The sequence below is a fragment of the Triturus cristatus genome, chromosome 4_1 (assembly GCF_964204655.1).
Source record: "Triturus cristatus chromosome 4_1, aTriCri1.1, whole genome shotgun sequence".
In the NCBI taxonomy this organism is placed as follows: domain Eukaryota; kingdom Metazoa; phylum Chordata; class Amphibia; order Caudata; family Salamandridae; genus Triturus; species Triturus cristatus.
The window spans coordinates 281910790-281920220 of record NC_140585.1 but is presented as its reverse complement, the minus strand read 5'-3'; positions in this window follow the sequence as shown (position 1 = coordinate 281920220).

Genomic DNA, 9431 nt, shown 5'->3' with positions numbered 1-9431 from the left:
CGGATGCTACTGCTATCCCCGAGTATTCCCCACTGGAGGACAGAGTGTTGGATGGCTATGTGCCCGACAGCACTATTTCCCTGATTTATAAGAAACTCATTAACGATCGTGCGGACTTGCTGCTCCGTTTGAGGGAGGCGTGGACAGGCGATGGCCTGGAATTGGATGATGAGGACTGGGTATCGGCGGTGGCCTCCCCGAAAGAGGTGGCGATCCCGGCCCGCCTACGGTTTGTACAGCTGAAGATCCTCCATAGAGTGTATGTCACAGTGCCCGGTTTGCTGCGTATGGGTTATTCGATGGATGGATTGTGTAAGCGTGGATGTGGCCTGCCGGGCACGTTCCTTCATATATTGTGGGAATGTTCGGAGGTTGTGCGATTCTGGAACGGTATCCACACCGTAATGGAGGGGGTCACGCACGTGGCCCTGTTGCCAGAGGCTAGGAGGTGTTTGTTGAATGTCTGGGAACCGAATGATTGTAATGCAGCACAGACGCAGTGGGTGACCTTGGGGTACATGGTGGCTAAGCGTAACATTGCACAGCTATGGGGCTCCCCGAGGCCGCCCACGATTGATGTATGGAAGGAGAATATGGACTGGTGTATATTTAGGGAAAAGACGGCGTATGTGGCGAGAGGTAAGCCAGGGAAATGGACTAGGGTATGGGGTCCGTGTAATCTATATCGGGGACGTATTTGCACCCCGCCTCTGCCATTAGAGGTCGATATTGCTCTGACCCCCTAGCCGCGCGTTTCGCGGGAGAGCTTGAGGTGTGCTCCATGCTTTGTTTTGAATTATGATTCCTTCACCAGTGGAAGGTGTATCCCAGTATGCACTCTTTTAAACTTCAAACTGTAATAAATTTCCCACAAATGTCTGTTGATCAATAAACTGTTTAATTTCACAGTCTCCAATTGATTTTGTTGCTTTAGAGAATATTCATAATTTCACATTTCAGGTTTGTTTAGAACCTCTTCATATGCATGAACTCCCATATTGTAAATATGAATATTTGGGTTACAGGGTTAAATCCCAATGCATTTCGGGGTCTCCCTTCGTCAGGGGATACTCCCTATAAACAAAATTAACCATGTGTTAATGATATGAGAGCCAGAATGTAACGAGAACAGAAGCTAATTTCATAACAACAGAGCCAAGGTTCTAACGTGAACAATAACAAGTTGCCACAGATCTAGTGAGGTGTGTGCTCAAATAATGTCCGATTAAGTGAACGTGAATTACTGAAGCCTAGCCGGTGGCCAAAATGGCGTAAGTAATAAGACTAATTAAAAACATGTAAAGTGAAGCTCTATGAAGTACCGGTAAATAGTTTTTACCGTGTGCCTACATATGAATCATAACCACGTGTGCAGTGAGATTTCTTTAAAAAAATGTGCCGGAAATTAATTCAAACCGTGTGTTAAAGATTACGACGTGAAAGCTAACTTGTCATGCCTGCGTAAATAACTCTTACGTCCATTTAACTGCTTGATGTTAAAAAATCCTATCGTATGGTATCTAATACATGCCGCTGCGGTGCATACCTGTTTAAACCCGTCTCTCGTTCCTAGAGATTCCGCGTTCCGTAACCGTTGGAATCAGCAGTACTGCTCGTGTGCCCCGGAAGTAAATATGTGCGTGCGAGAGAAGCTCATGCGAGATATAGAAGAAAGACTAGAACCAAAACTTAGTGATACGGGTGAATGTCTACAAAGTGTGAATGTAATGGCTCAATAAAGTTGTTAGCTAAATTAAAAAACAATAACCTTGAAAATACTATCGCCAGAAAATACATTCCAAATCTGAATCAATACAGCCTGTTATTCACATATGCAAGCCTGCACATTGATAACTATTTACAGATAACAATTATATTCCACCCGATCATTCAGACCCTTCGGGTGTAGTGAATCCAATGTAAAAATCCAATATAGTTCTCTTTGCAAAAGAAATTTCTTGTTGTCTCTGCCCGTTTGTAATGCCACCTGTTCCAAAATTAGGAATCGCAGTTGACTAATGTTGTGCGATAATCTGTTGAAATGTGTGGCAATGACCGATTTCGGATTGTTGGTTCTTATGTTACTTTTATGCTCTGTCAAACGGGTTTTCATTTTTCTTTCCGTTTTTCCCACATAGGACAACCCACATGGGCACTTTAGTAAATACACAACAAAACTGGAGTCACATGTCGCTGTCACATGCAATTTGATGGGAGTTCCTTGCGTTGGATGAGTCAATGTAGTGCCTTTGATTATATTGTTGCGGCTGCCACAATTCAAACATGGAATGGTTCCCTTGTGTGTGTCTTCTCTATTTTGTTTTTTGTGTTTCAACATCTGTTGTAGATTTTTTGTGCGTTGATACGCAAATATTGGTAATTGATTGAAAATGCCATTAAATTCTGTCTCCGCTTGTAGCATTGGCCAATATTTTTTTATTGTGTGTTTGATTTTTTGACTTCTGGTTGAATATTTAGAGACGAACACATTTCGGTCCTGTTGAACTACCAAATTCTTTTTCTTGAGTAATGCTTGTCTACTTTGTTTGTTTGCTCTTTCATTAGCGTGATGTAATACAGAATCTGGATATGCTCTTTGTTTGAATTTTGCCATCATCATATTTTTGTTTTCCTGATACAAGTCTTCAGTCGATGATATTCTTTTTATCCTCAATAGCTGTGAGTAAGGCAAATGTTGTTTAAGACTTATTTGGTGAAAACTTGAGAAGTGTAGGAAGTTATTTCTGTCTGTGGTTTTTGTATACACTGTGGTTATTAGTTTTTGATCACTTATCTTGACTTCCACGTCTAGGAAAGGTATTTTTTGTTTACTCAAAGAATGTGTAAATTGAATGCGGTCATCCACCGTGTTCAGTTCTTGAATGGCATTTAGTAGTGTGGATTCTTCGCCCTTCCAAATAAGGAAAATATCATCAATGTATCTGATGAATACAATTGCATTGTCTGTCCATTTTTTGTGTGCAAGGATATGAGTAAGTTCAAAATGATGCATAAACAAATTTGCATACGCCGGAGCGGCGCAATTTCCCATCGATGTTCCGTTCAACTGTGTAAAAAATTGATCCTTCCAAGTGAAATAACTGTGGTACAGCGTGAAGTGCATCAACTCCATTAAAAAAACGTTGAGGTTGCTTTCCTTGTTGCTTCTTACTAGGAAATATTCCAGTGCTTCGAGTCCCAAATTATGGGGAATTGAAGTATACAATGATTGTACATCCATGGTACATAAAATGTACTCGATATTTTCCGTCAACTCCATTTTGTCAAGTTTTGTAAGGAAATCAGTTGTGTCCTGAACGTATGTGGTCATTTGTGTGACCATTGGTTGAAGGTGTCGGTCTATGTATTTACCAATTGGTTCATGAATGGAATTTCGTGTACTCACTATTGGTCTGAATGGAGGATGGTGTAAGTTCTTATGAATTTTTGGTATCATATATAGATACGGTATGCTTGGGTTCTGCTTGATAAGAAATTTTTTGTCTCTTTCGTTGATGGTTCCTGATGTTAAAGCCTTGTCAATGATGGATACCAGAATCTGTTTGAAGGATGAGGTGGGATCCGAAAGTAATCGCATGTATACGTTGGTGTCTGAAACATGCAGCTCCACGCTATTTATGTAGAATGATGTGTCCAAAATGACTAGTGCTCCTCCTTTATCAGCTTTGCAGCATGTAATTGTCTGATTGTTGGCAAGGTTAGAGATAGCCGTTTTCTCGTTGTTAGTTAAGTTTGTGCCTTTTGAATTTTTAGATCGAAATATGTCATGAAAATCTTTACGGACTACTGTCTCAAAAGTGTCCAGGATTTTATGGCTAACAGGTGCTTGAAACGTGCTGTCTGGCTTTAGATCCATTAAGGTGCCTTGATCGATTGGTTCTGAAAATGTGCTGATGTTTGTAAAAAAATGTTTCAATCGGAGATTCCTCATGAATCTAAATAAACTCACTTGTGCTTCAAGTTCATGACTTTGGTACGTGGGTACATATGATAAGCCCTTTTGTAATGTCTTTGTTTGATAATTCGATAATTCAGTGGAAGAAATGTTAATCACTAAGTTTTTTGACTCCTCGTTGATTTGGCAATTGGTGTCGTATTTTGTCCGCCTGGATCTCCGAGTGGGGCCTGGCCTCTTCCTAAAAAAGAAGCACTGGAAGTTGAAGGTGTTGTGCTTCCGTCACTTGTTGTGGTAAATCGTTTATCTTGATTAACGTTTGTATTCCTGGAAAGGTGTTCTTTTGGTTGAAAATTGGGTTGACGTCTCTGTTGTGAATCATCAGAGGATGAGGTGTCATCCGTGGATCTATTATCAAATTGTCTTCGTTGTCTGCGTGTGGCATACTCCTCTGCCCAACTGTAGACTTCCCCCAACTTGTAATCCACTGTGTCTCTCTTGAATTTTCTTAATTTCCTCTCGTTTATTTCTGCTGTGTGTTTGTCTAGTTGAATGTTAATATCTTCTAGGGTTTTTTTCCAATCTTCCGTGGTCATTTTATCGCTTAGCTCCTGTTTCAATTGACCAACTTCTTTTTCAAGATCCTCTAGTACTTTTGAAAGCTTTTCAATAATTAGTAGTATCAAGTCTAATGAACATTTATTTAAAATACCGTACCATCGTTCAGTGAATCGTGCGTTATTCTTACATAGTGTAGATTTCAATGGTATTCTTAAACCTCTTGGAATCCTTTGGACTTTGTGATAGCGTATCAATGTGCTGGCGTGCAGTCGTTGGTTGATTTCCCTTTTGGCGGCGAATAGTAGTTGTTTAATGTTTGATTGTATTGATCCTGTGCTCGTTGCAATGCATTCTGGCTCCTGTATGAGAGAGTATATACGGTTTGTATCTTCAGTGTTGAAACCAAATGTATCGGCTTTGTTGCCGGTAATGTTAGCAATATCTTCGTATGACATATTTTGACTGGGTGCTGACGCGTTTTGATCATGGAAAAGATTAAAGTTATATATCGGTCGCACTCCTTCGTTTAACTTTCAATTGCTGTGTATTCCTTTCACTATGTTTTCGGTGCTGTGGGATCTTCTCCCCAGATCAAGAGGGATGTGGCTTAAGACTGAATTATGATTCCTTCACCAGTGGAAGGTGTATCCCAGTATGCACTCTTTTAAACTTCAAACTGTAATAAATTTCCCACAAATGTCTGTTGATCAATAAACTGTTTAATTTCACAGTCTCCAATTGATTTTGTTGCTTTAGAGAATATTCATAATTTCACATTTCAGGTTTGTTTAGAACCTCTTCATATGCATGAACTCCCATATTGTAAATATGAATATTTGGGTTACAGGGTTACAACTTTAATCTTTTCCATGCTTTGTTTTCCCATGGCCCCCCTCTACAGCTTCCGGACAGGAACTGCTTTGGACATTATATGTTATTCCCCGTCCCGGGAAGAGCACGCTGCTACTTTGGACTCTCATTGCCTTGAGTGTGTTTTATATATAATACAAAATGAAACTGTTGTTTTCAATTGCTCCTGGCCTATGGCCACGACCTGTTATATGTGCTTACGAACTGCCGGGCGCCTTGCTTATGGTTCAACTGATTGTGTGGCGTTACATTGCGGGCCCTCGGGCTCTATAGCGGCCGGCCCTGGTGGTTGTAGGCCCTTGTTTGTATTTTATTGTGTGCTAACGGTTTCGAATAAAAAAAATTTAAAATAAAAAAAAAAAAAGAATATCTGAAGGGTTGGATTATCGAATATTTTATTATCAATAAGGGCAGTGCCTCTCCCGGAATGGTTTGGGATACCTTCAAGGCTGCGGTAAGGGGTGAAACGCTGGGGTTCAGTCTGGCCAAACAAAAGAGAGGACAGGGACAGATTAAAGAATTATACCAAAAACGTAGTCTGCTAGAATCAGAATTGATTAGTGCTGTGGCAAGTGGGATGGATCTGACCCCGGTGTCAAAAACAATAGCCATAACCAAGGCATGTTTGAATGACTACACTGGAGAAAACTGCTGGGAGGTACCTAATCAAGAGTCAAGAATGTTATGAGTGCAGTGAATGTGTGGGGTGGCTCTTCGCAGTCAGGTCTAAGCAACAGCAAGCCACAGGGCAAATTAGTCAGATGAGGGTCATGCAAGGTGGAGTAGTAACGGATCCCGGTGAGGTCAGGGAGGCATTTAGGGAATCTTACTCTGAACTCTATAAAGCTTCCCCTACGGGCTTCTCTCGGGTCTCAGAGGATTTTTTGACTGGCGTTAAGGTAACACAAGATGAAAAACCACAGGAACAGATACTATTCCTTTAGAGTTCTATACGTTTTTTTCATAAAGAAATCCATCAGGAAATGCTGGGGCTGTTTAAGGAAATTAGAGAAGGGGCACCACTGCCATGCTCATGGGGCATGGCTAATATTGTTATTTTCTTAAAGAACGGCAAGGACCCTACCGCCCTGGGCTCTTATAGGCCAATCACTCTTTAAAACAGTGATGTAAAGCTATATTTTGTGAGTCAGTTAAGCAATTTAATACAGTGTCTTGTCTCAGCCAGGCAGCATGGTTTCATCCAGGGGAGGGGAATTGTGGATCATGTGCGGCAAGTAATTTCTTTATTTGATGCCACTGAGGTCCTTGCGAAGCCGAAGGGGGGTGCCTTGCTCAAAGTTGGGAAGACTTTTGATAGGGTTTTGTGGGATGATCTCTGGACGATTATGGAGGCTAATGGCTTGGGGACATCCTTCATTGAGGCAATTCGGGTAATGTATCTTAACCCCACTGCTCGACTGCAAATCATGGGAGGAGAGTCGGAGCCTTTCTCGACATCAAAAGGGGAAGGAGACAGGGCTGCCCCTCTTCCCCTTTGGTATTTGCACTGTACATAGATCCCTTTCTTAGGCGGTTGGAAGCCTCCCCGAACATCCCTCCTGTCAGTCTCCAGGGCTGGGGCACTAAGATGTTGGCCTATGCTGACGACGTGGCAATAATAACAGTTGATACTGACAGGGCTCTGCAATCTGTGGAATTGATAGCTGAAGAATTTGGGGATCAATCAGCATTCTCGTTGAGCAGGGCTAATACTCAGGTCCTGATAAACAGATTTACGTCAGCCACTAATAGCAGGATTGTCGACGAAGCGATATATTTGGAAGTAAATATCACAGCAAGGGTAGATACTATAGTCAATTTAAATTTGTCCCCTATTATGGAAAAAGTCAAGAAAGATTTTAGTTGTTGGGACAACTTTAAACTCTCAATAATGGGGAGGTGCAACCTTGTTAAAATGATGGTGTTGCCGAAGTTATTATATGGTTTTTGCACAGTACCCTTAGATATACACAATGATTGGTTTAAACTAATGGATGGATTGGTGGCTAGATTTATCTTGTTTTATGGAAGGACTAGAAGGGCCAATGCTTTTTTGTGCCTACCTAGAGAAAGGGGAGGGGGGCTCCCCAATTTCAAACTATACTACTTTGCGCAGCGCTTCAATATTATGGTCCTTTATTTAACAACAAGGCTAGGGAGGGAGACGCACCATGTTATGTCCCTTCAATTTTTGAACTTCTGATTGGGGCAACCGCTAATGCCTGTTTGTTGAAATGTTTTGAGCCGAGTTGCTTCAAAAGAACTCGGTTCAAGACCCTAATCACTGCTTTTCGGAACTGGGTACGTGTTCGTAAAAAACTGGGGGAGGGCAGATAGAACAGGTACACTCCCCTGCTCGGGAATGATAAGCTCCCTAGGATCTTTCAGGATGATTGTTTATCTAGGTGGGAAAAGGGGGGCTTTTGTAGGATCAGGGATCTTTTGGTTGGGAATCATATTACGTCCTATGAAGTGGTCAGGGGTAGATTCAACATTGGCCCTAGGGATTTTTTTAAATATCGACAGCTGAGGGATTTTCTTTTGAGGAAGGCGGGTGGCGTGGCAGGCTTCGAGAAGATTCCCCTAATGGAAATATTAACAAATGGCATAAACCCTCCATCTCACATTTATATGGCTGTTTGCTAGAGAGCATCCTGGACGGCCTGGATAAGCATGAAGTGAAGTGGCAGGGGAGGCTCGAATTGTCAGACTCAGGCTTGCTGAAATCACCGGAGTTGGGTGGGTCAATTTTGTGTTCAGCAAATTTGAAAGCACAACACTATAACACACTTTTTGACCACCAGCAAAAACTGTCAAATGGGGTGGGGATCTTTTGTTTTAGATGCCAGGCATCCGGTGCGGATCTGGTGCACATGTTTTCCATCTGCCCTAACCTAAAACCACTGGGCCAGTAAATAGAAGTTTTTTGGGGCGATGTACTTAAAGTTAATATACCCCTGTCACCTCAGCTTATGTTATTGGGGACAGGTGAATCAGATAATGGGGTTGGGGAAGGCCTAATTTTTATTGCTATGTCGGTTTTCAGGCTATGTGTAGCTTCAGCATGGCTTGATCCCCTGCCCTCGTCCTTTCAACAATGAAAGGGGCACTTTCTGCATATCTACAATCTAGAATCAGCACTCTATGAATGGAAAGGCAAGAAGGGAAGGGTTAAAGAGAAAAAGATCTGGGGTCCGTTCTCGACCTGGGTATCCTTGTTCAAATAAGCCTCTAGGTCTTTATAATTCTGGGAGTGAATGAATTTGTATATGTCTTTTCCACTCGATCTTTTCAATATGTGTATTTATGTATTCATGGCTAACTAATGAAATTTGTCCTTCGAAATGTATTCCTGGAACCTGTTGCTGCAATTTTACTTCATCAATAATAAAAGACTGTTACCTGCTGCTTTAGCATCATTATGCACACAGGGTCCTGCCTCAATCCATTGGGAAAATGGACAGACAATAACTATAAGATATCTGTTCTGTAATTGTTACATCTGTCTATCATGTTGACAAAATCTAAGTGTAGTTTTTCAAAAGGACCTGTTGGGAGTGGTATTGTTGAGGTGATCACTTTTAATGTACCTCTTAGGAATATACTGTTGGCACACTGTACATTCTGTAATGTACATTGTGATCATTGCAGATAGTTAAACTAATCTGCCTTTAATGTAGCAAGAAGCTACTCCTTTCTGGTGTGTGCTGTGAGATATAGTTACTCTAATTTATTATTCACCTATTAATAGGATTCAATGTTGTAGTAATACTCTTCCTACCTACCCATTTACCTAACCTAGCCAAGAGTTGCAAGCGAGACCAAATGAGATCTCCATGATGTGCCTGCCATGAACTAGTATTCAAACAGAGAGTGACAACAGAAACAAGCATTAGAAAGTGAGTAACTTGAGTTAAAAGTAGCCTCCCAATGCATTTGCAGTCTGTTTATTTAGAACTGTTCATGATTGCAATCCACTTATGTAAGACAATAACATTAACAACACAAATAGCTCTCGGATTGTCGAAACCTATTGGCTTTGCCAATGGTTGTTTTTTTTCATGGTGCTATTCTTCAGTAAATC